This window comes from Rousettus aegyptiacus, unplaced genomic scaffold (genome assembly GCF_014176215.1).
Source record: "Rousettus aegyptiacus isolate mRouAeg1 unplaced genomic scaffold, mRouAeg1.p scaffold_m13_p_3, whole genome shotgun sequence".
NCBI classification, from domain to species: domain Eukaryota; kingdom Metazoa; phylum Chordata; class Mammalia; order Chiroptera; family Pteropodidae; genus Rousettus; species Rousettus aegyptiacus.
The window spans coordinates 40,848,480-40,876,361 of record NW_023416306.1 but is presented as its reverse complement, the minus strand read 5'-3'; the positions used below and the strand labels follow the sequence as shown (position 1 = coordinate 40,876,361).

Sequence of the window (27,882 nt, the reverse complement as noted above, 5' to 3'; positions counted from 1 at the left end):
GAAATTATAAGATTAGATATATCAGAAATGTCAAAAATAATTTATTTTTTAGATTTACTTAGAGAAGAAGGAAGAAGAGAGAAAGCAAAGAACTATTTACAAATTCGTGTTGGGTTGTTATTGAATAGTAGGAAAAATGCAGGTCTAGAAGTCAAAGTAAGTGTCAGTGAGAAGAAAAGTTCAACAACTTAAGCTTTTAAGGACAAGATGGATCCAATCAGAATAGTCATTCTTGTTCTGATTTGAATTAGAGATTTGCCCACTGCTACAGGAAAGCCTCTGGAAGATTCATCACCTGAAGGCTTGATACATCAATTATTTAGATTAAGAATGAAGGGTAAGAGGTGACATCAGGAGTTGGACTTTCATAAGGTTTTTTTGTTTAGTTTTGCTGGGAATTTGATTGCAAAGGCTTTTCTCATAGTAACAGAATGACTCACAGCGAAGTACAAAATTGGGCAATAAAATTGTAGACCTCTTAGATATTTGAAAAGAAATAACAACACACAAAAACAAGGAGAGAATTTGGTTGCCTTGTAAAGCTAGATAAGAGAAAACATTTGACAGGATTAAGCTTTTGCTTAATTTAAGATCATAAACACACAGGTTCTCTTTTCAAGTCATGTCATGCAAACAAATGTTGTAAGATGTGCTATATTGAGTGTCTCTGTGACAGACATTGCTAGTGTTCAACCAATAGCCATTTTTCTCTACTTCCTTGATAACAACCTGCGTTTTGGTCAGAGAGGCAAAGTGTCCTGCCCCAAGGACTGAATTAGCCTTGGTCCAGTTAGTCATGGAGATCTTTTTCTCCTATTCCAGAATTTTACTTTCCCAGCTACCCTTGTAGCCAAGAGTGGTCATGTAACTCAGTTGTGATTAATAATCTGTCAGTAGGAAGTCTGCTAGGGAACACTTGTGAAATATTTTCCTATTCAGATAAAAATTCAAGGATTAGCAATAGAAAATTTGTTCTCCTTGCCCATTTTGCTTTGCTTGGTATGCTCCGCGATGATGAGCTGATTGACTCTGTACTGGCCAACTTGTCACCTTTAGGTTTCAAACAAAAAGATAAAAATCTTATACATGGGAGCTTGATGGGACTTAATTTTGTAAAAATCCTGTTTTGTTTGGAACCTGCGATTTGGAAGGCATTGTTGAGTTGCTAACTCACTTAATGCTAATGGTTTGTCATAGACAAGATGTTATAGGCTTGATGATGCAGTGAGAAATAGAACATGGAAATAACTAACTGGGGCAGCAAGAATTTCCTTATATGACTGTAAGGCAGACCATTTTGTGCTGAGATTACTCTCTCTCCCAGACAAACTATTAAGGGCAGTAAGCATGTAGTTCCAAGCTCCCTTGACTTTGTGGATTCCTTATACTGACTCCAAATTTGGGACATATTCTTGAGAAATAGGAGGCATTGAGAATTGCTAACCTATCTACTTGGACTCATGGACATTTTCTTTTTTTACCGATTTGTTATAAATGAAGGGATTAGTAAAATAAAATCACTTTAGCCTGTCTGAATTGTTCTCATCAATCTTTGACTCCATATCAGTCTTTGTGATGCCTAATTCAAATAACCTCATGGTTAAGGCCTGAGAGCTAGGTAATCTGTTACTTGTAGCCAAAAGCATACTTAATAAATACTAACAGGAATTCCAACAAGACTGGGTCGATTATAAAAGAGATAAAGGCCATTGGAGGGAATGGCAAGTGTCCAGGTAGTCTCCTTTTATATGCTGACAGTGGAAGTCAAATGAAAAATTACACAAGTGAACAAGAATCCTGAATTATGTACAGATATAGAATACTTCTCTCTCGCGCACGCACTCTCTCGCTCTCTCTCTCTCTCTCTCTCTCGTGCGTGCGCGCGCTCTCATCATTCATCTATCATCTATCTATCATCTATCTATCTATCTATCTATCTATCTATCTATCTATCTATCTATCTATCTATCTATCTATTTTTATAGATATAGATAGAGCTAGATATAGAAAAGAATATGTAGACCTTGAACCCAATTCTAACCAAGTTCTGGCACTAGAAGTGGTAGAAGATCAATATAGTATCAAGAGGGAGTTGGAAGACCTGGATTTAAAACTTATCTCTACTTCTTATTAGTTGAGTGACTATTGGTGGATATATCACCTCTCTGAGCTTCAGATTGCTTGTAAAAGAGGAATGATATCTTCTTCATGGGGTTTTGGTGAGATAATTCGAAATAGTAAGTTTATGGTGCCTGATATGCACTAGATTCTTAGTGATAGAGGATAATAAGTAAGTTGTTTTCAAATCTGTGATGAATATGAAGGTTCTTGAAGACTTTGAGAAGGTCACTTAAATGAAGATTTATACTAGATGTTTCTAATTTTTTTTCATTTTGTTCTAGATGTGCACATCTATTTCTAAGTGTATAAGAATAAATTCAGTAAGTAGGTAAAGAGGGGGAGAGAGAAGTATGAAGAGAAGGAAAGCTTATGAGAGACTGGCCCTTAAATAGGAAAAGGGCTTTATGTAAATTCTTTTACCCTCCTTTGATCCCCAAAGGGTCTAGGTTGTACCACATATCTCAATGATTATTTTGAAAGGAGAGCTTTTGGGGAGTATGTATAAGGTGCATAGATGGGAGGATGGAGGTAGTAGTGGCTCATGCTTCAAGTCTTATGTTTGGAGGTAAGAAGACCTCTTTCTTCATATCTTACCTTATGAATGTATACACTGCAGTCTCACCACCAGACAAGGGGTCATTGAGATGGGTTTTAAAATCTTTTTTGTGGGTCATGGTGCAAGCCACTGTATATGGCTATTCTGACATATATAATATGGATTCTTCCAGGTGTGATGGCAACTAGTGGGAAATTTTGGGAAATGGAGTGATCAAGGTAAGCTGGGAGAGAAAAAAACCCATTTGGGGAAACTTTGAGAAAAGTATTGTTAGTTGTGCAAATGGGGAATGAAAAGAACTAAGCAATTCTGAACCCTGAGAATAGGAGACAGTGAGAGATGAGAAGTGGTAGAATATATGAATTTTTATGGGGATTGGTGCCTCATATAAATGTTGTTAAGGGATATTTTCACCCCAAAGTTGTGAAAACATACATTTTCTCACAATTAATATTTATTTCTCCAAAGTTGCTAATTTTGGTGAACCTATTATATTCTCAACATCATGGGTTCACCTTTGACTCTTCACTCTATTTTAGCCCCTAGACTATGTCCTCATCCTTTTTAGGTGTACTGCCTGGGAGTCCTTACCTCATGGTCTGAAATTCATACCTCATCATCTCCTTTCCAGTTTATGCCAGAAACCATCAAACAGACATCACTATGAGCAGGATTTTCTCTCAGTAATATCTGGAATCATCACACTGTTAATAGAGGAAGTATTGCTTTAAATATGCTATAAATATTAACTTGTTCAGTCCTCTAAATAATCCTGGGAGGCAGCTACTATTATAATTTCCATTTTACAGATGAGGACACTGAGGTTAAGTGACTTGCTCAAGATCGCAAAGCAAGGAAGTGTGGAGTCAGAACTGAAGCCCAGGCTGCCTGATGACTTCTAAACCATGTTCTTAACCATTGGTTATGTTGGATCACCTTTTGTGAAATGCTGCCTTCCTGCTTTAAAACCTACAATGACTTATTTTAGGATTAATAGATTAATTTTTTTGATTAATTGAAAACTCTAGTCTCACATAGAAAGCTGTTCAACATATGTCCCCACCCATCCAACTTTGCCCCTCTCCTGTCACTTAACTCATCTCCTTCCACAGAGAGGATAGCCAGGCAGAGAGTTGCTTACATTCACTTTTGCTTTTTATTTTTTTGGATATACTACTTTTTGTCATTAAATTCATTTAATTAGCCAGATGATACTTAAGTTATACAAACCTGCCAGTGCGAACAGCACTTTGCATTAAAAACAAAATAAAGGTATCTTTTTCTTAGAGATATTTGTTAAGCATCCTGTATCTTAAATTAATTGTAGCTCAAGAGAGAACATTTTATTAGATGTTTTCTTCTTGCTTTTTTTTTTTTTCAAACTCAAGAAAGTATTTTAGGATAGGACTTAAAAGAAACTTACAGAGAGAAAATTTTTTACAACTCATAAAATATTTAAAAAAGGGTTTGTCTTTAAAACAATATCTAATGCAATTAGGAGTCAAGTGAATTTAGTCACCATATGAATAATTCAGAGAGGCAAATCAACTATAATTTAAAAAATTTCGGTCCAGTGTGGTCTTCTATATTCATGCAACTCAAACGATATGTGTTCTAATCCTGGAACAATCAATTCAAGATTATGAAGTCTGGTTGTTACATTTAACACATATTTGTCATCCACCTTCTAGTGTTCTTACACTAAATTCCCATAAAATATTTTGGTCATTTGGTGTTCTTGTTGCCTTGCTTTCATTCACCCCTTTACACTGGGGCAGGATTGCAAACCTTCATTTCAGGATTTGCTTTTCCTCCAGGATCTTAATCTGCATCCCTGTAAGCCTTCCACTCTTTGCACCAGACTAGGGACAGAAGAAAGGAATATCAAAATGGTAGGAATGTGACTTGTCACTTTCAGGAAGGGTTGAAGTTGCAGAGCAGTGCTCCAAGGAATTGAATTCAGTAAATATTTTTTTAAGGGGGCTACTTTGTAATAGACCTCATGGCAGAGAGGGTGGGGAGTCAAAGAAGCTTTCACATATCTTATCAAATGGTGATGACAACAGTTCTGCCTACAAAGTGTTGCAATATATAACAGAGGGATGTGTGCTTTAAAAATGACACAAAGAAAGGCAAGAGGACAGATGAAGAATACAGACGTGGAAAAGGGTCCTTGAAGGTAGAGAATTTCAGGTCAATTTTTTTTATTCTGGAATATAAAACTCTTTTAAGTTATAGTTGACAGACGATATTATATTATTAGTTTCAGGTGTACAACATAGTGATTTGACATTTGTATACAAAGCGATCATCATGAGAAGTCTCAGCCATCTGTCACTGTACAAAGTTATTGCAATATTATTGACTACCTTTCCTAGTCTGTACATTACATCCCTGTGACTTATTTATGTTATAACTGTAAGTTTGCACCTCTTATCCTCTTCATTTTTTTTTTTTTTGGCCCATTCCACCCACTGCCCAATCCTCTGGTGACATCAGTTTGTTCTCTGTATCTGAGTCTGTTTTGTTTTGTTTATTCATTTGTTTTTTTTTAGATTCCACATATAAGTGAAATGATACAGTATTTTTCTTTCTCTGATGTGTTATTTCACTTAGCATAATACCCTTGGTCCATCCATGTTGCCATCAATGACAAGATTTTGTTCTTTTTTATGGCTGAGTAATATTTCATTGTATGTGTGTGTGTATGCACACACACAACACATCTTCTTTACCCATTCATCTCTTGATGAGCACCTACGCTGCTTCTATATCATGGCTATTGTAAATAATGCTGCAGTGAACATACGGGTGTATATATATCTTTTTGAATTAATTTTTTTTTTCTTAGGATAAATGCCTAGGTTTGGAATTGGTAAATTATATGGTAGTTCTATTTTTAATTTTTTGAGGTAACTTCCTACTGTTTTCCATAGAGCCTGTGCCAATTTACAACCTTACCAACAGTAAACAAGGTGTCCCTTTTCTCGACATCTTTGCCAACACTTGTTTCTTGTCTTTTTGATAACAGCCATTATAATAGGTGTAAGGTGCTCATTGTAGTTTTTACCTGCATTTCCCTGATTAGTGAAGTTGAGTACATTTTCATATGTCTTTTTGCCATCTGCATTTATTCTTTGGAGAAATGTCTATTCAGTTCTGTCCATTTAAAAACTGGATTATTTGTTGTTGTTGTTTTTAATTTGAGTTGTTCAAGTTCTTTATGTATTTTAGATATTAATCTCTTATCAGATATATCATTTGCAAATATCTTCCCCCATTCAGTAGGTTGCCTTTTTGTTTTGTTGATTTCCTTTGGCCTTTTTGTTTTGTAGGTTTCCTTTGGCCTAAAGTTTATTTTTTATTTTGTGCTCTTGTCTGAGGAACTTCTAAGACTGATATCAAAAAGTTTACCATCTGTGTTTTCTTCCAGGAGTTTATGGTTTCAGGGCTTATGTTTACATCTTTAATCCATTTTGAGTTTATTTTTGTATATGGCATAATAAAATTGTCCAGTTTTATTTTTTCACATGTAGCTGTCCAGTTTTTCCAACATGATTTATTGAAGACCTCCCCATTATACATTCTTGCCTCCTTTGTTGTAAATGTAATTGATTATATAAGCATGAGTTTATTTCTGAGCTCTCTATTCTGTTCCATTGATTTTTGTTGTTTTTATGCCCGTACCATACCATTTTGATTATTATAGCTTTATAGTATAGTGGGTGAGGTCTCCAACTTCAATTTCATTACTTCTGCTCTGGTCTTTATTATTTCCTTTCTTCTACTAACTTTAGACTTTGTTCTTTTTCTAGTTCCTTTCAGAGTAAGTTTAGATTATTTGGGGTTTTTCTTGTTTGTTGAGGCAGCCTGTATTGCTATAAATTTCCCCCTTAGAATGGCTTTTGCTATATTCCATAGATTTTGTTCCATAGATTTGCTGTGTTCCATCGATTTTGTGCCATCTCTATTTTCATTTGTTTCAAAATATTTTTCAACTTCCTCTTTGATCTCTTCACTAACCTATTGGTTGTTAAGTAAAATATTCAGCCTGCATGTGTGTTTTTTCCAATTTTCCTCTGATAATTGATTTCTAGTTTCTACGATTATGGTTGGAAAAGATGCCTTATGTGGTTTAAATCTTAAATTCATTGAGACTTTTGTGGCCTAACACATAATGTATCCTGGAGCATGTTCATGTGCACTTGAAAAGAATGTGTATTCTACTGTTTGGGGATGAAATGTTTTGTGTATATATATGTTAAGTCCATTTAGTCTGTCACTTAAGGCCTGTGTTGCCTTGATGATTTTGTCTGGATGATTTATCCATTGAGGTAAGTGGGATATTTAATTCTCCTATCTTTATTGTATTACTCTCAATCTTTCCCTTTATGTCTGTTAATATTTGCTGTATGTATTTAGGTTCATAGGTGTTGATAAGTGTTATAGCCTCTTGTTGGGCTGATTTCTTTATCATTATATCACACCCTTCTCTCTTGTTACAGTCTTTGTTTAAAGTTTATTTTATCTAAATATTGCTACTCCAGCTTACTTTTAACTTCTGTTTTCATGGAGTATCTTTGCCATCCCTTCACCTTTAGTCTGTGTGTCTTTAGATCTGAAGTGAGTCTTTTGTAGGCAGCTTATGTGTGGGTCTTGTTTTTTTTATCCATTCAGCTCTGTCTTTTGAATGGAGTACTTAGTTCATTTACATTTAAAGTAAATATTGATACATATGTACTTGTTGTCATTTAATTTTCATATTGGCTTTGTAAGTGGTTGGTCTACTTTTATTGAAATATAATAGACAATTAGTTGCTCATATTTACATTGTACAATTCAAAGAGTTTTTTTCAATTATAGATGAAATATAATAATGTATTAGTTTCAGTTGTACAGCATAGTGATTAGAGATCTATATAACTCATTAAGTGGTCACCCTACTAAATCAAGTACCCCTCTTCCCCCTTACATATTTTTTTATTGCTGACTGTTTTCCTTATGCCACACATTATATCTCCATGACTATTTTGTATCTATCCATTCCTACTTTTTAATTCCTTGCCTTTTTCACCATCCCCCAACCCCTTCCTATCTAGAAGCCTTCAAAATAGTCTCTGTATCTGTGAGTTGGTTTTCATTTTTATTGTTGTTTATTTTTTTCTTTAGATTCCATATGTATGTGAAATAATGTGGTATTTGTCTTTCTTTACTGGACTTAATTTAGCACAATACCCTCTAGGTCCATCAAGGCAATATCTTTTTCCATCCCCTTCTCTTTAGTCTCTGTGTGTCTTTTAATCTGAAGTGAGTCTCTTGTAAGCAGCATATGTGAGGGTTCTGTTTTCTTATCCATTCAGCTTCCCTGTCTTTTGGCTGGAGCACTTAATTCTTTTCCGTTTGAGGTACTTTTTGATAAATATATAGTTAATACCATTCTTTATTCATGTTTTTGATACATATTTTTTCTTTTTAAAGAAGTTCCTCCAACAATTCCGGTAATACTGGCTTGGTGTTGATGAATTCTTTTAACTTATTTTTGGTTAGGAAGCTCATTATTTGTCCTTTGACTCTAAACAATAGCTTTGCTGGATAAAGTAATCTTGGTAGTCTCTGTCTCACTCAGCCACTTGGGACCAAGCAGCCTCATGTCTTTGCCCCCTCCTACCTCCAACCATTGCAGGGCGATTTCTTATTTCTCTTCCTAGTTGTAGAACTTCTTTTCATCTAGACCCCTAGGCATCTAGACCCCTAGGCTCATTGTTTGCTGCATGTGTCTGTCTCACCGTTGATGTGGTTGTAAGAGAGGATGGACAAAGCTTCCATCATCTACGCCATTTTGCCTGGTCTCCCGGTCTACTACCTTTATCATATGTTTGCCTTTATTACTGAGATTTTTTCTTTCATATATTTTTTTTTATTTCCAGTTTTGGCTTTTGCTTTTCCACTTAATTAAATGATTCCCTTTAATATTTCTCGTAATGCTGGTTTAGTGGTGATGAACTCTTTTAGCTCTTGCTTATTTGGGAAACTTTTTCTCTCTAATTCAATTTTGAAAGGTAACCTCTACAGGTAAAGTATTCTTGGTTTTAGGTTCTTTTCTTTCATCACATTGAAAATGTCATGCCACTCTTTTATGGCCTACAAAGTTTCTGTGGAAATATTCGCTGATAACGTAATGGGGTTCCTTTGTATGTAACTAGTATTTTTTTTTCTCTTGCTGCTTTTAAGATTCTCTCTTTATTTTTAACTTTTGATATTTTAATTATGATGTGTCTTGGTGTGGGTCACTTTGGATTCTGTTTCCTTTGCCAGGTTTGGGAAATTTTCAGCCACTATTTCTTCAAATAGGTTTTATTTCCCTTTCTCTCTCTATTCTCGTTCCAGAACTCCTATGATGTGAATGTTGGCATGTTTGCTGTTGTCCCAGAGATCCCTTACATTATACTTATTCTTTTTAATTCTTTTTTTGTTTTGTTCTTCTAATTTGGTGATTTCCAATATCCTGTCTTTCTGATTGCTAATCTGTTCTTCTGAGTCATCTAATGTGGTGTTCTTCCCTCTAGAGTATTTTTCACTTCATTTGTTATACTCTTCCATTCTGATTGGTTCTTTGCTACATTTTTTTTTATCTCTTTGTTAAAGTTCTCACTGAGTTGATGAACACCTTTATGATTATTGCTCTTTATCCAATAGATAGCTTACCTCCATTTCATTTAGTTCCCCCCCCCCCCGGGGCTTTGTGTTTGTTGTTGTTGTTATTTGTTTCTTTGTTTGGAACATATTCTTTTGTCTCATTTTGCATGTTTGCTTCTATGTATTAGGTAGATCGGCTATATCACCTGCTCTGGAAAAAATGGCCTTATGTAAAAGTCATCCTGGGGGGCCCAGTGATGTAATACCCCCTGGTCACCAGGACTAGGTGTTTTCTGTGTGGATTAGTGTGTCCTTCTGCTGTAGTTGGGCCACAATTATTATGGATGCACTGACAGGCAAGGCTGGTCCTTGGCCTGGCTGGTTGAGAGACCTGGCCACAGGTGTTGCAAGCACACTGGTATTCAGAGCAGCCCTCCGATATAATTGCCTGGCAGGTTTGACTGCAACTGCTGCTGGTGTGCTGGTTTGCATGAGGGGCCTCCCGTTTGCCTGGCTGTGAGGTCCAGCCTCAACTATTGCAGACACACTTCTGTGCACTAGTGTTGACTGAGGCTACCCACCAAATGTGGCAGGACAGGAGCCACTCTGAAGGGGTGCCAATGAGGCAAGTCCTAAGGGAAATGCCAGGGTAGGGTGAAAAGTGTTAGCAAGGTTAATGGAGAATGTCAGAAATGGTGCCTGCTAATATCAGACCAGATAGGTGGAAGAAAAGGGGAATAAAGGTAACCACCAGCATTTCTGTCCCTGAAGAAAGTTCCAACAGATCCCTGTCCCTCCAGCATACTCCCTAAAATTAGTCGATGTATCACCTTCACATATGATCCAAGTGCTTTTCAAACTGCTGCCTCTGTACTGGGAGTGCAGTTTCCTACAACCCTCTGGCTCTCCCAGACATAAGCCCTGCTTGTTTTCAAAGTCAGATGTTATGGAGATCCTCTTCACAGTGCAGGTCTCCCAGGCTGCAGCTTGGAACCCTCAGTTTTCAGGGGTACCTCTGAAATTTTGAGATCCCTCTTGCTTATGAGTCACCACTCAGGGAGTAGGGGAGTAGTTTGGATCCTAACTAGATTTAGTCTCTGCTTCTCCTACTCAGCTCAGTGTGTTTTTCTTTATATCCATAGTGGTAGAAAATTTGTTCTGTTAGCCTTCATGTCTTTCTCAGAGATGGCTATTCTATATGTAATTGTAGTTGGTGCCAATTAGAGAAGTTGAGCTCAGGATCTCCCTACTCCACCATCTTGAATCCAAAGCCATGAGCCTTGCTCTGGAATGCCAAATTAGCTTATCTGTGTTTCTTGTGGTTGGTGTAGTCTCCACAACAAACGTGTCTCTGGATTACTGTGGCACTGTCCCCATTCCTGTACATGAGTCTCATGTCCTCAGGTCAATTTTTGAGTTAAAAGGACAGGATATTCACAATTGAGGATGAAGGCAGGCAGGAAGATGTCACATATGGGGAAAATAGGATAAATAAATGTCTAGAGACAGGAAAGCATAACTGCAAATAAACAAAGAGGTGTTTTATCAAATTTAAAGATTCTTTTAGTGGCTGGACATAGTACACTGACATTGGAGTAATGAAAGGCCATTCTTCGTTATTTATAGTCCCAAAAGAGAGAAGGTTGCCTTGTAGGACCATACAGAAGGTTTGGTCTAGAGACCGGGTAACCTCAAGCTGGAGCTCTAGCAGGCAGTTTGTGTATTACAAGCTAGGTGAGTATGGTAGGTAGGTTTTGAAAGCTTCCTGGGGATAGGTTAATTTGAATAATTGCATGACTGTGGAGCATGGAGATTGTTTCTAGCTGTTTAGTGCATGGCTCAGGAATCTGGGGGCCTCATAATAGGGGCTTATTGGGATATTTGTTTAGCGACTTTGGAGAATTGGAGCCTGATAAGGGAAGCGTTTGAAGTGGGGGCTTAGTAAACTGCCTTTGAAGGGGAATTGAGAGTTTTTAGACATGAATTCAAAACTGAGTAAAGATAGCACTTGTAAAATACTATATCATAGTGAGTATAATTGCCTTGCATCTAGCTTGTTTGGGGTTGGGGGAGTGAGTAAATGGGAAGGCATGAGTTAGGACATTAGGTTATAAAAGTAGATTTGGACCAGATCTTGGAGAACCTCGAATCTCCTGTTAATGATGTCTTTATAGTAGCATAAGAAATATGATCTTCTTGAGGAAATAATGTAGATGTCAAGGGGATGTGCTATATCTACCAATAGTTTTCATAAGATTTATCTTAAAAAATAGACATATTAGGTGGCAAAATATGTGGAATTCTATGACTCTAAAGAGCATTATTTGGTCAATGAAGATAGGAAATATTAAAATAATACTGTAACAAATTACATATATTTTATATCTATCTATCTATCTATCTATCTATTATCTATCTATCTATCTATCTATCTATCTATCTATCTATCTATCTATCTATCGAGAGAGACTGACTCTTACCTGAGATCCTAAAACTTATTTTTCATGAATGCAAAATTATTACATTTGCCAGATAAAAAATTCACATACTTTTGGTGGCCCTATTTGAAAATACCCTGTTCAAGTCTGTTGAGCATTCAGGTTTCTAGATGAAGTTGTGAAATAATAATTAGTTTCCATAAATGCATAAGGAAGACTTGGAAAATCTTTAAGTTATTGGTCCTTGCTAATATTTATTTTAAGGGGATGAAACACAAATATTAGTTAAACTATAGCATATGTAGTAGATGTAATTGTGCACCACTCAAACCCACCCATTTAGGACCAACATATACTCATTCCCTCAACTGCTGGGTATGTTGGCTGAAGAGAGCTCACAGTATAGTCTCTCCTGCAGTTATCCTTGGTCTAAGGGAGCTGCCTCATCTAAGGTTAGGTTCCCTGCCTAGAGGAGGTTCCCATTCAGTGACTGGTTGATATAAGGATACAAAGACCTGCCCCTGTGCATTATTACAGGATGTGACAGTTAATTTTATGTGCCAACCTGTGTGGACCTTGGGGTGGTCAGATATCTGTTTAAACATTATTCCTGGGTGTTTCTTGGAGGGTATTTCTAGAAGACATTAGCATTTGAATTTGTGGACTGAGGAGAGCAGATTACCATCCCCAAAGTAGGCAGGTAACATCCAATCTCTTGAGAGTCTGAATAGGATAGAAAGGCAGAGGAAAGGAGAATTTTCTCTTTCTGCCTGATTACTAATCTGGGAAATTATTCTCCTCCTACTCTCGGGCTGGGACTTTTACCAAGCCTCCTAGTTCTTAGGACTGCTCAGTCAGGAACTACACTATCAGCTTTTCTGAGCCTCCATCTTGCAGATGGCAGATTGTGGGACCTGTTAGCTTCAATAATTACATGAGCCAGTCCTTAGAGTAAATCTATCTATCTATCTATCTATCTATCTATCTATCTATCTATCATCTATCAGTAATCCATCCATTCATCCATCCATCCAATCTTCCTATTTTTCTTGTTGAAGCTAGAAGATATATATTGATATCTATATATTTGTTTATGTATATATCTATATCTATGTATCTATATATGTGCATATCTATATCAATATCAATGTATTTATATATGTGTATATCTATATATCTATCTACATATCATTATCTATATCTATATCTATATCATCTATATCTATATCTAATCTATATATCTATACCTATATCTGTCTCTGTCTCTATCTCTATCTCTATTCTCTATCTCTATGTTTATATCTATATCTATCTATATCATCTATTTATCTATATCCCAATACAAGAGACAATGGGACAACCTGGACGGGCCATCCTAACTCTAGTGCTCCTGGTAAACCGGCCAAAGCTAGTGTTGATCATATCTTATCCCTGTACACCTTTCAGCTTCTCTGCCCATATTCATCATGTTTCCTTTAGTCTTCTACAGGTCAACACTCTCAAGAGTATTCCCCAATAAGCTCACTGCACTTAGGTCTTCATTACACAGTCTGTTTCATGGGGGATCCAACCTATGACAACATGTATCCATGGAACGACTGACTAAACAGTCCTAGAAAGAACGTATACATTCTATAGGATCTTGAATTTTCTTTAATTCCAAATTGGGAGGTGGATTGTGAAAGAACAAACATGTATAGATTTTTCAGAATTTAATTTATTTTTTAAAATAAAAAAAATATCTAATGTTGTTTGAATTACAGCAAAGGACCCAAAGCTTCCTGATTGTTTTTATAATGCTAGCATAACTTTATTACAAAAAATTGATCATTATATTACAAAAAGGAAAAACTATAGTTTCCTGTATGAATATAGATATAAAAATTTTGTATAGCATATAGCAACTGATTCCAGCTGTGTATTATGAGAACAGTATAATATGACCTAGTAGAGTTCATTTTAAGACCATAAGGATGGTTCAGTATTAGGAAATCCATCAATGTAATTTATTACATCAACAATTTAAATGAAGAAAGTCAATAAGTATATCAATAGATGCCTGAAAGGCATCATAAAATTTAACAGCCATTCCTAATAACAATCCAAGTAATTTAGAAATAAGAAAACTATTTAAATGTGATAGATTCTTTTACCAAACCCAAAAGTGAACATTATAATAAACCATGACATGCTGAAACTATTTCCATTGAAAGATAGAACTGATTTCTTGTTAAATTTAATCTGTAGTAAAATTGATTACATATTTCTTTCTACCCTTACTGGTCTAGGACATACCCCTAATGCAGTTATTGCAAGGATGTATTTAAATATCTCTCTCTCCCATTAGATTGAGACTTCCTACAGGCAGGTGTAGACCTTACAAATTTTTTTCCTTAGTCCCTGACACAGTTTCTGGCACAAAAAATTTTCTCGAAGGCATAAACAATTAAATGAATATAATAGTAGAATTATGTACTTTATAAGAGCCATTTTCTCTTTCCCACAAAGGGGTCATGTCAGTTTGATTTATATATGAGGTATTGAGCATATCACGTGCTTAATTTGCAAAAACTTTTTCAAAAAGTCCAATCAAAAAATTATATCTGAATCAAGGAGCAAAGACCATTTTCACTTTTAATGATTTTATCTTTCCTTGAGATTTTAAAATCTCACCTAGTTTCATGATCATCATTTCTGCAACTTCTTTCATGATTGTTCTAGGAGTTATTCTTCATTTTTATAAGCATATCTGTGAGTAGCTTAGAAATGCAATAGTATGTCACTTAAGTTTATGTACTTTAGAAACCATAAAAAGACCAAAACCAAACAAATGAAAACCCCAAAATAACTTGGGAAATGCTTCTCTAAAAGGAATTTTAGTTCCACATCCATTCCATATTCTAAAAATCAAATTTTCTTTTATTTTTATTTCAAAATTTCTCCTTAAATCTGAGAATCCACTTTAACTTCTCTAGAACCCTTAGTTATTTCACTTAGCATTAATGGGCTAGGTCCCTATGCCTATACTTACTGCTACCTATTTAGACGCTAATGCTTCCTGCTGCTGGGTCTTTCTCTCAAGAGACAACAGATGTACACCCTGAGATGGAAAACAGAGGTTGGATGTTCAAGATTCCATTCTGGAAGGGTTGCCAACCCTCAAGTTAACACACTCATTTATTTAACAATTGCTCATGAAGCTCATAAGCTTGAGTGGGTACAGAGTGAAGACAGTCTCTCCTGCAAAAGAATTTACAGTCTGGCACAGTTCTCTTTGTTCCTTTTTTTTGCCTTTTTCTTGCCTATTCTGTATGTTTCTCAGTGATGTCCTTTGAAGGCACTGAGGAACAAGAAAGCCATGTTCTTACATCTAACACATCTATTCTGCAGGATAACTTAAATAAATAAACATTTCCATTTCTTTCTCTCTCTCTTCATCTACCTACCTATTGTGTTTGTCCAACAAATCCAATTATTCTAGAAGATAATTTAAAGAAATAAACTTTGATTTTTTCCTCCCTCTCTTCACCTATTGATCTGCCTTTGTATCTATCATATATTATCTGTCTATCTATCTCTCTATCTATCATCTATCTATCTATCTATCTATCTATCTATCTATCTATCTATCTATCTATCTACCTACCTATCTACTTACTTACCTACCTACCTACTTACTTACCTACCTACCTATCTACCTACCTACCTACTTCCTTTTGGTCTGCCTACCTCTAACCACACCTTCTCTCTCCTAGAAACAGAACCATGATTTTCCTTGGGGGATCCATCCTCTTCCACTGCCAGCCCATGTGGTCCACCTAAGCTTCAGGACAGGACATGGATACTGATCTGGCCAGTGAGGAATTCCTGGGATTCTAGCTGTATTGACAAGGAAAAGTTACTACTTACTTGGGGACGTTAAATTGGTTTAATTTTGGTGCTGCTGATGACCATCTTGTCATTACAAATTATGTGAAATTATGTGAAAATAAAGCTGAACTCAGAGGAAAAAGGAATTGAGTGATGCAGGAAGACACATTTTTGGTAAGATCATTTGATATGTGAATTTAAACAGGCTTGGATATAGGACTATGGACCTTTCAGTTGCAGGAGCCAGTAAATTCTCTCTTAAAATATCGGTTTGAGAGGGATTTCTCTCACCTGTAACTAAAATGTAAGGAAGGGGTGTCAGAGAAGCCTTCTTGGGAAAGTAACATCTCAAAGGTCTCCTACGGGAAGTTGGGCTAAGATAAAAAAAGGAGTGTTTTCAGCAAAAAAACACAGCATGTTGGAAAACTGTGACTGAGAGGAAGTACAGCTTGTTTGAAGAATTGAAAGCTATTCCCTCTGGTTGGCATACAGAATGCAAGAAGGGACAGAAGTAGGAGCACCACAGACACATTAGGCTGTGGAGGTTATGCAGGTCAGATGCTACAGAACTTTATCCTCAAGGCAGGGAACAGGTCTTTAACGGGGCAATGCAAGGATCAAGTTCTATCCTAGAAATGTGTCTCAGAGAGCTATGTAGAAAATTGAATGAAGAGGGAAAAACAAGGAGACCAGTTAGTGTGACATGATGGTGGCCTTTCTGAGCAGTGACAATAGAACTAGATAGAACTGAATGGATTAGAGAGATTTGCTAAGAGTCGATCAGCATCAAGAGGCTTTAGAGACTGACTGGGTGGAGTCAGGGAAGGAAGAGTAAGGAGGAGTTAAAGAAGATACAGAGATTCCTGGCTTGGGCACTGCTGATGGTGGTGTTGAGGGACAACATCACACACAGGAGGAGGTTTTAGAAGAAGAGGAAATCAGTGTTAGAGAATTTGGGTATCAGGTGTTTGGTATATCTGAGGGGAAATGTGGGATAAGCCATGGGAATTATGGTCTTCTGTGTCAGGAAAGTGTTTTGCTGGAAATATAAATTTGGGAGATGCAGATATAGCTGAAGCTGTGATTATAGATGAGATATTTTGGAGTCAGTTAGATAAGAAAAAAGAACATGGGTCAGAATTCTGAAAAACATCAATATTTATAGGGTGAGTAGAGGAGAAATGGGCCTAAAAGTAACCTAGAAAGAATTAATAAGAAGGACAGAAAAAAATCGGAAGAATATGGCACTTCAGAGACCAAGACTAGAGCTTATGTCAAGGAGAGAGTGGTGAGGAGTTAAAAACACTACTTAGGTCAAAGAACTGTTGTAAGTTAGGAATATTATAAGTTAGTCTTACTGCTTATCTAACAGGTGATACTAGAATATTTATTGAAGAAAGATATGAAAAACACTTGATAATTAAAATCACTCATGACAAGATTTCGAAAGAAGGAAACATTGATCATTGGGGTAGGAGAATTTGGAAGTCTTGGAGTAATTCTGGAAAAAGGTGGCAAGGAAAGGAAATGGAAGGAAAGAGCCAGAGAAGTAACTGAGACCCTAGATCTTGTGTGATGAGACATTTTCATGAAACCTCACAAAAATTATGTAAAATTTAATAAGTGTGTGCATGATTAAAGTGATTATTATTTTATGAAAACTGAAAGAGAAGCTAAGTTTCACACTAGAGAAGGTGTGGTATAGAGCAGAGAGGGCAAGTAAGAAACCTGAAGCTGAGGGTGTGAAGAAGATTTAGAAACCTGGGAGTCAAGTGAAAGTGGGGCTAGGCTGTCTAGGTGTAAGTCTAGGTCCGTCACTTACCAACCTTGGAACCATGATGGGCCTCAGTCTCCTTATCTGTAAAAAATAAGGACAGTAGTACTTTGTAATGATAGAATTTTTGTCAAGATTAAATGAGTCATTACATGTGCATAGCATGTAATAATTGGATCTTAATAGACTTTGACTATTTTTGCAAAGCCCTTTGGAAGGGCTTTGGGCTTCTACAGGCCATGGAATTCAGAGAGATTAAGGCAATTTCTCCCAGGGCTCAAGGACAAGGGAAGTTGCCAAATGATGCCTGTATCATATAAGAGAAGGGTACAGGCATTATTTGGCCACAAAGATGATTCTGGAAAGAGCCATTTGAATGAAGTGATGTAGACCAAAGCCAAATGGCAGTGTGTTTAGTCAGAAGTGAGTGAGTGGGGACAGTGGCATTTTTGAAAGAAGTTTAATTAGGAGAGGTGGGAGAGATAGAGACAGAGAGAGATATAGAGAAAAAGAGAAAGAGAGAGATAGAATGGAATCTTATCTGAGGTTACCCATTCACCAAGGCAGTCTCTTCAAATAAAGGCGATACCATGATATCACAAAATTTGCCTTCATAGTTTTACATTCTATGTTCCTACTGTAATTTAGATTTAAAGAACACAGTAAGGCATGAAAAGTATAGTCTGTTGGGAAGTTTAATTTTGAATCTTGTGCTTTAAAGAGGGATATTAATTTTCTGTGCTTATATGAACTGAGACCCAATATGTGTCATATAGACTCTCATATTTTCTTCCTGAGTGGAGAGAGAGACATCTTACTGACATACCATTATTCTTCAGTAGCTGGAGGCATCATCAAAAACTGAGATAATTACCCTTAATAGGAATAAATGAATTTTGAGTACATAGGCTTCCACCTCTTAAAGCAGGGCAGAGGAGGTTAACAAGGCAGGGCAACTCTTGACTGGAGAAGGACACATAAGTCATTCTTAATTGGAGGTTTCACCTTTGTTCCCCTGAGCAGCTGCCAAGGAACTTTCTACACGTGACTTCAGATAAATGAACAAGTTAGGGAACTGTTTGCATCTCTAAGATGAACTACTAGGCTAATCCTTTGAATCCTAAAGGGGATGGTGGCGATTAAAGATACATTTTTTACAGCTTAGTGTAAAAAAGAATGCAGAAGTCCTGAAGGAAGAAGCAAGGTTTAGGGAAGCCCACACTAGTGACTCTGGAATGCTGTCTTTCATGTTGTTTTCTTATTAATGCTACAGGGAGCCTGATTTAGAAGACAGATCATAAGAAGGACTGTAGAGCATAAATCAGAGCATCACTACTTTTTTGGGGGTAAAGAATAAAGGAAGCAAAGGAAAACCTTGAAAGGAAAGTTATATGAACACATTTTATTCTGCAACAATCTCTTCCACTCCTCCAAGGAAGAAAGACAGAGACCATCCTACTTTTGAGGCTCTAGCCTCAACAACTACATGCTGAGTATGGTCATAAGCTTCTTTAGAAACAAGTGGAGAGTCAGGCTCTGAAGTTATAAAACTAGTCTATTTACCTCTCTGCTACTAATTTTTAGGTGACTTTGGGCAAGCGTTGCCCCTCTGAACCTCCTTTTCTCCCATAAGTAAATGACAGAAAGCAAACGGACACTGGGATTCTTGTCCATTATGAGGTTCTAAGCATCTTGAAAGATGGACAAAAGAATGTATATCTGTAATAGAGGCCCCAAAGAAAACAGCTTCTTGTGTATTTTGCTTTGGGAACAATATGTGTGATTTGATTTTATGGGAAAAAAAAGAATTGGTGTGAAACTTAGATGTGTTGGGTTGGCACATGCAGACAATAATATTCTTATATAAAATTTTGGATACACACCTATTAGACACTTGCTTTCACCCAAAATACTTGGTTTCCAATTTCTTAATCTTCTGGAATGTTGGAAATTACTTTTGGCGTTTTCATCATTTCTGGGGTACAACTTAATGCTATTTGAAATAGAAACGATTTCGGCCTCAAAATAACATAGTTCCTGCTAATCAACTTAAAATCTTCCAAGTCACACAGACCATCGGAAGCCAGAACCTGTTTTTCTGGACAAGGAATTATTTGCTCAGTCCATGAGATTGAGACCAAACTTGGATATTATTTTCCAGATCTTAGTCTTTGTAAAGCAGAAGAAGAATACCCTGGTGGCATTAGATGTTTTGTGAACAGCAAACTCAATAAACATTTTTTTAGGAACCACATTTTGTGCTGTGAATAAATTAGGAAAGTCTTAGGTATTCGTCATGAACTTATTTTATGTTTAGTGTGGAGCATGGCATGTATTTAGCACACAAAAACGTTTGTAGAATAAATGAATGAATGCATACATATATGATATTTAAAAGAGACTAGGAAATCTATCATTAGGAATTTTCCTTTTTAAAATTTAATTATTACTTTCAATTTTGATCTATTATGTATTAAAAGGATTGGCAGTTAATGAATTTCTGAGTAGATTCTTCTGAACTCTTCGTGAGGTAGTCTTATTAACTTTGAAAGGCTTCTAATGGCATTTGGCTTTCTTAAAAAAAAAGTTAAGGAATAAGAGAACTAGTTTGTCTTGTTATCCAGACATCTAAGAGCCAGTTAGAGAATGATTTAAACCAGGAATAGCTTCCCCAAACAGGTGGTTTCTCTGAGAGGCCTCTCTCAGTTACAACCTTGAGTCCGATGATGCCATTTGAATTGTGGGCACACTTAGATTCAGAGAGAGAGATCTGAAAAGGAAAAGGATTGATTAAAGTAAAGAATGATCACTTCTGAAATTAAGAGCACACTCACTGAGATGAGTAGGAAAGTGCCAACTATTCATTTATTATCCTGACCCCTGATTAAAAATGTGAGTGAAGATATTCCTATCTTATCTCTCATTGGCTACAACTGGGCAATATGAAATTTTTATGTACTATATTTCTTTTTGATTAAGATAACTTTTCCTGAGACTTTCTCTGTGGGAAATAGCTCTGCAGTTCATGTCTATTATTGAGGCTTCTGCTGATCATTGTGTTTACTAACAGTTCCACTGAATGTGTGGACTACAAAAGACTGTCAGAAAATATAAAGGATTTCTTTGTATCTTGACATTTGTAGTCATTCCAGATCCATGTGATCACATATTTATTAGAAGAGTAACATTCTATGGACTCATAGATCACCAAGACTGATCAGACAATCCAATACCCTCATTTTTTGAGAAACTGACATTTCATTATTAGAGTATAGGAGCGCTTTGGATCTTTGAATATTGATTTTGTATCCAGAAACTTTACTGTATTTGCTTATTGTTTCTAGTAGTGTTCTTGTGGAGTCTTTAGAGTATTCTACATAGAGACCATGTCACTCACAAATAGTGACAGTTTGACTTCTTTGTTTACTATTTGGATGCTTTTTATATCCATCTCTTGCCTGATTGCACTCACTAGAACCTCCAATGTTATATTGATTAACAGTGGTGATAGTGGACAGCCTTCTCTTGTTCCTGATCTTCGAGGGAAGGTTTTCAGTTTTTCACCATTAAGTATAATGTTGGCTGAGGGTTTGTCATGGATGGCCTTTATGATGTTAAGGTACTTTCTTTCTATACCGATTTTATTAAGTGTTTTGATCATAAATGGATGCTGCATCTTGTCAAAGTCTTTTTCTGCACCTATGATATGATCATATGATTCTTTTTTTAAAGTTTGCTTATGTAGCATATCACATTTATCAATTTGTGTATGTTGAACCATCCATCCCTGTTGCCCCTGGGATGAAGCCCACTTGATCGTGGTGTATAATCTTTTTAATAAGTTGCTGTATTTGGTTCACTAGTATCTTATTTAGGATTTTTGCATCTGTGTTCATGAGAGAGATTCTCTGTAGTTTTTTTGTGTGTGTTATCTTTACCAGGTTTTGGGATTGGGGTAATATTGGCCTCATAAAATGAGTTGAGAAGTATTGCCTCCTCTTTGATTTTTTGGAAGAGTTTGAGGAGAATAGGTTTACATTTTGACTATGGTAGAATTCACTGGTGAAGCCATCTGGTTCTGGACTTTTACTTTTTGGTAGGTTTTTGATGATTGTTTCAATTTCCGTATTGCTGATCAGTCTATTTAGATTTTCCAGTTCTTCTTGATTCAGTCTGAGAAGGTCGTATTTTTCTAAGTACTGGTCCATTTCTTCTAGGTGATTAAATTTGGTGTTATACTTTTTCATAGTATTCTTGTATGATGCTTTGTATTTCTGCAGTGTCTGTCTTAATTTCCCCTCTTTCATCCCTGATTTTGTTTATTTGTGTCCTTTGTCTTTTTTCTTACTAGTAACTGTGGCCATGGGTTTGTCAATTTTATTAACCTCAAAAAACCAGCTCTTTGTTGCATTTTTTTTTTTTGGTTTTGTTTTCAATTTCGTTTATTTCTGCTCTAATTTCGATATTTCTTTCCTTCTGCTGACTTTAGGCTTCATTTGTTCTTCCTTTTCTAGTTTTTTAAGATGAAACTTCAAGCTGTTTATTTGGGCCTGCTTTTGTTTTTTGAGTTAGGCCTGTAATGATATGAACTTTCCTCTTATTACCGCTTTTGCTGTGTCCCAAAAGTGTTGATATGTTGTACTATCATTATCATTCATTTCTATGTATGTCTTGATCCCTCTTTTTATTTCTTTTCTGACCCAGTAGCATGTTATTTAAATCCATGTTTTGTTTGTCTTCCCACTTTCTTTTTACACTCGATCTCCAGCTTCAAAGCATTATGATTAGAGAATATAGTTGGTATTATTTCAACCCTCTTATATTTGTTAAGACTATCTCTATTTCTCAGTATGTGGTCAATCCTTGAGAATATTTCATGTACACTAGAGAAGAATATATGAGCAGTTATTTTGGGATGACAGGCTCTGTAAATGTCAATTATGTCTAGTTGGTCTAATGTGTCATTCAAGGATATTATTTCCTTATTGATTTTCTTTTGGATAATATGTCCATATCTGACAGCAGGTTATTTAGATCCCCTATTATGATAGTGTTTTGGTCTGTTTCTCCCTTTAGTTCTGTTCATAATTACTTTATATATTTCAGGGCTCCCTGATTGGGAGCATAGATATTAATAAGTGTTATGCCTTCTTAGTGCATATTCCTTTTATCATTATGAAGTGTCCCTTTAGCATTATAAAGTATATTTCTTTACCTTTTTTATTTTGAAGTCTATTTTGTCAGATATTAGTACTGCTACTCCCACTTTTCTCTGAATGCCATTTGCTTGAAATATCATTTCCTACCCTTTCACTTTGAGTCTGTATTTGTCTTTGGGGCTGAGATGTTATCTCCTGGAGGCAGCATATGATTGGGTTTTGTTTTTTTGAGCCAATCTGAAACACTGTGCCTTTTTATTGGTGAGTTCAGTCCATTTATATTTAGGGTGATTATTGTAATATGAGATTTTCTTATAGCCATTTTATGTTTTGCTTCCTGGTCTTCCGTGTTTCCATTGCTTCTTTGTCCTTGGGTGTTTTTGTTTGTTTGTTTGTTTGTTTTAATTTCAATTGGCTTTGGTGGGTTTTCCCTCTGGTCTTTCTTGTTTTATGTTGTATACTTCAGTTCTGAATCTTTGGCATGTGGTTACCATTACAAATATGTAGAGGATAGTTATATACATTTTCTTCTGCTTGTGCCTTATCTTCATTCCCCTTTGTGAATTTGGATCTTTGAATCCTCCTCTTTTCAGTCATTGTTGTCTCAATCTGTCCCTGTGTGTACTGAACATTCATTACTATCTTGCTATAACAAATTCTCTTATCATTTAAACTTATAATGCTCTGTTCTTAGTAAGGGTTGCACTCCTCTGCTTCTATCTGCCTGCTAGTCGCCTTACTCATAGTTATGTTTTTGTCATTTTGTTTTAGGTGAGCTGATCCCTTTTAGTATTTCCTATAATGTAGGCCTCATAGTGGAGAATTCCCTCAATTTTTGTATGTCTGGAAAGGTCTTTATTACACCTTCATATCTAAAGGAGAACTTTGCTGGATATATTATTCTTGGCTGGTAGTTCCTTTCATTTAATAGTTTGAATATTTGATTCTGCTCCTTTCTAGCTTGTAAGGTTTATGCTGAGATGTCTAAGGATAATCTAATGGGTTTTCCTTTATAGGTTACCATCTTCTTTTCCCTGGCTGCTCTGAGATTTATGTCTTTGTCATTGTTTTAATATAGTTTGTCTTGGAGTAAGCCTTTTTGGGTTGAGATAATTGGGTGTTCTGTTGACTTCTTGAATTCCAAGCTCCAGCTCATAGCTTAGATTTGGGAAATCCTCATCAACTATTTGTCTGAAAATGCTTTCTAATCTCTATGGAACAGGGTCTTTTTATTAGCCTATAGTGCTCTAACACCATAGGGGCCCAAATAGGACCCTCTGCAGAATGCTTCATAATCAAAGACTAAACATCTTTTGCCCTGAGTGCCAACCTTACCAAGTGCTGCTTTTGATGTTCATCCCAAACCCTTAGACTATTAGGCTATTGCGAATAGAAAATAAATTTATATGTAAAAACCACTAAGGATGAGGCTGGATATTCTTAGCTTTGAAATGGACATAATCACTCAATTAAAAGGAATATAGTAAGATAACACATTTAAAAGCTACATGTAAACTATAAAACACATACACATTATGATTATTAGCTATATCTATTATTATTACCTATTATGATTATTAGCTATATCTATCCTTTATACCAATATTTATTGGAGAATAGAAAGAAACGGGATGTATATATATATATATGTATGTATGTATGTATGTATGTATGTGTGTGTGTATATATATGTATATATATGTGTGTGTGTGTATAAATATACACACATACATATATATATATATATATATATATATATATAAATAGTGAACAATTAGGCAGGAGGACTTTCCATTTAATTGGTTTTCCTCCAAGTATTAATATCTTTATTTATTTTATCTATATGAGTTGGAAGAATTAGACTTGTCTTCTGTCTTAGGATGGGAGATGTCTTTTTATCCTCCATGTGGTAACTACCAAAAATCATCCGTGCCTTCCCACTGAAAGTTGTTAAAAACTTAATTCTTTTTCTTCACATGTTCTGATGTATAAATACAACTATATGTACTCTAACACAATTTCAATATAAATATGAGAAGGATAAATTTCTGTTAAAAATACTACCAGGTTGCTACTGTCTAGAATAAGAAATGATATGCCAATAAGCCTGGAACATGAATCTGATTATCTCAAGTTATATGTACATGAAGGCTTTACTGTGAATATGGCAGCAAGAAAAATATTCAATTGGCTAAAATTTCACCATGAATGACACCTCCAGAAACCTTAGAGTCCACCTTGATCCCCATCTTTCCCTTTTCCTGCATATCACGTCTTTACATTTCCACCTTCAACATATCTTAAAGCTACTCATTTCCTTCATTGCTACCTTAGCTGATTCTGCCATCATCTCATGCAAGAGGCTTCTGTCATGTCTTTCTGCTTGTATTTTTGTCCAATTCCAATTAAGTTTCTTCAAAGAAGTTAGAATAATCTTCTTTTAAAATATAAATTGGATCATGTCTCTTTCTGGCTCCAGTAGCCTCTCATTGTACTTGGAATAAAACCCAAACACTTCAACTGACAAGGTCCACATAAACTCCTCACATTCCCCCCCCACCCATGCAGGAAAATGCAGCTGTACTGGCTTTCTTTTAGTTTCTTTTTTAGCTCCTGGAAAATGTTAGGTACTCAGAGTTTTTGTACATCTTTTTCACAGGATCACTTTCTCCACATCTTTACCCTAGGTTCTCTTTGCTGGTCTCAACTCAAATGTCTTTTCTGATACATAATCACAGACACACACTCTCATTTAAATAAGATTCCTTTTCTTTAATCTCTAGAGCATTCTGAGCTTCTCATTCACTACACATCTATCAGAATATAAAATGCATTTGTATTTGTTAGCGTATTTATTTAATAGTTTTCTTCCTCAGTAGATGATGAGACCTAGGAGGATTGGGACCACATCTGTTTTGTTCACTAATGAGTATTTAGTGCTTAATACAGTATGTGGCACATAGCAAGTGCTCAAGAAACTTTGATAAGTGAATGTATATTCATAACATTACAGGCTGTCATAGTAAGTTCTGAAAGCTAAGGAGACTTAGGGATTTTCAATGAGCTGACAATCTAGTGTGTATAAAAGGCAACTGCATGGAATCCACTGGGAATTTTGGATTCTAGATCTATCAGACCTTAGCCAAGTTGCTAAACTTCTCTGAACCTATTTTTATCATTGGTAAATTGAGGAAAAGAAGGAATCATAATACTCTCCCTTTTAACCCCCAGAAGGGTGGTGAGGATCAAATGAGAGAATTGTTATACTAGTGCTTTGGAACCAAAATTTGGAAAATTTTGTCTGAAAGCAGAATAGGAAAAGAAAAGCAGACAGAATAAGAAGGGACAAATGAGTGACAGCCAAGAGGTTGTTGGTAAATGAATACAGTGGCCTGGAATTTGTTGTCCATCCAGTGTTTGCGAAAAGCCAACCAATCAAAACAATCATAAAGCATTTGTAGTATGTAGATTTTTAGACTGCTTACGTCTTTGCCAAATTTTCTAGCAAATAAATCCCATTCAATTGAAAGCAGATGTTGTCTCTAGTTTTAAATTTCCTAGATTTTCATGATTTTGAATATTGTATCAACATTTAGCACTTACTTTTGTCATGCATTATTATGTGTCTTCCCCAATTTTTCTTTTCTTTTGTAAATTATATGCTAATTTCTAAACCTGTATGAATTCTTTTATGATGTTAATGATCCCTATCTTATGCCCATTTAATATATACTTAATTCTGAAATTCTCAACTCATCAGGCAATTTAAGCAAAACCTATAAAACATCCATTATAATCTGTCTCATTACATTTATTACGGATGATTTTAGTTCAAAGGTTATTAGTTAAGCCTTAGCTATAGGGTTTAACAGTGACATCATTTGACTCCTGGTTTCACAGTGGATTTTATGTGATGACCATCATACTTGTTTCTATTTTGAAATATTGTATAGCTCAAATATGGGAAAACCTCATCTTTGGTTTCTAAGTGAGAAAGAAGGAACAGTGAATATAACATTTTAATTAGCTGCCATTTTTTAAAATAATGGATTAAAGAAGTATCTTATTTGATCTGATTTTGAATTCTTTAAAGAGAATGTAAATTTGGCAGTGCTCCTGGTATGATTATGAATTCACCCATCCATTAATTTAATAAACTTACTTATATGTCTCAGAATTATTCTAGGTGCCAGTCATTAAAAAAAAGCAAATAAGATAACCCTTGACCACTTTTTACTTTCTTCTTCATTTACGTCTTTTGACTAAGGTAAAATTCATAAAACTCAGACGTGGCATGAAGTTCTTGGTAGTCTGGAGATTTACTAGGCCAACAAATGCTTGATGGTTGATTTCACACACACACTGACTCATTTAAATTCACTTTCATTTTCTTAAAATAAGGATACTACATAGTATGTCTTGCTACCACCTGTCTGGGCCACAGACAGAGGAAAGACCATGAGAAAGTGGAAGACACAGTTTCTATTCAAGAACATGACCTGGAAGTTGCACAGGTTACTTATCACACCCCATTGAATAGAACTAGGTAATTTCACTATATTAAGCCACAAGGGAGGCTGGGGAAAGTTAGTCTTCAGTTAGACAACCATGTGCCCAGTAAAATTCAGGAAAAAGAGCAAAATGGATATTGGGGAAAAATTAGTAATCTTTAAGGGGTATCCTGACCCTTTTTTTCCTCCCAAGTACACACTGCATTTTTTAAGGTGATTTTGATTTTATTTTATCAAATTCAATTTAAATATGAAATGCTATATAGAATTTTAGACTATTCAAGAGCCCACTTCCAGGTTCTACAAAGGTTTCATGCTGCTTTTTGACTGAGTCTCAAACTCTTTGAATAATCCACTTCTCTTTAGTCTTAAGAACTGGTAATATGAGCATTTTCCCCCTTCACAGGTTGGGAGATGCCCATTGGGAGGAAATGGGCTACAGCAAAAACAGCCCATTAGTGACAAATGATAAAATTTTAATACTTCTTATAAAGTAACTTCTCAATGGTAACAAATCTGGAGCTGGGCTGAATTTGAGCACTTTACTACTGAATCCTCCTTGCAATCATTCATTATTTCTCTCTGAAATCAGCCCTTGCTTCTGGGTACTCTTTGAAGTCTTCATTTATTCATTCACTCAGTCAATATTTATTGAATAGCTGCTATGCGTAAGGTACTTTGCTGGCTGTTGGAGAAGTGAAATACAAGAGTAAAAAATATACAATTCTTGTCCTTAAGGTACCAGAGATCAGGAAGAGAAGACCTGGGATCAACACAATTAATTAATCCTGTAATGTGTGAAGGATGTGAACTCCAT

The 27,882-nt window shown here is 35.8% G+C and overlaps 1 long non-coding RNA gene across 1 annotated transcript in view; it reads left to right on the top strand.

The window, feature by feature from the left end:
* LOC107501191 overlaps nt 1-27,882 on the top strand; it is a 57,914-nt gene that overhangs the window by 8,488 nt on the left and 21,544 nt on the right. Inside the window, exon 2 of the long non-coding RNA XR_001594702.2 lies at nt 2,850-2,895. This is a non-coding gene — a long non-coding RNA (uncharacterized LOC107501191). The remainder of the gene's footprint in view (nt 1-2,849; nt 2,896-27,882) is intronic.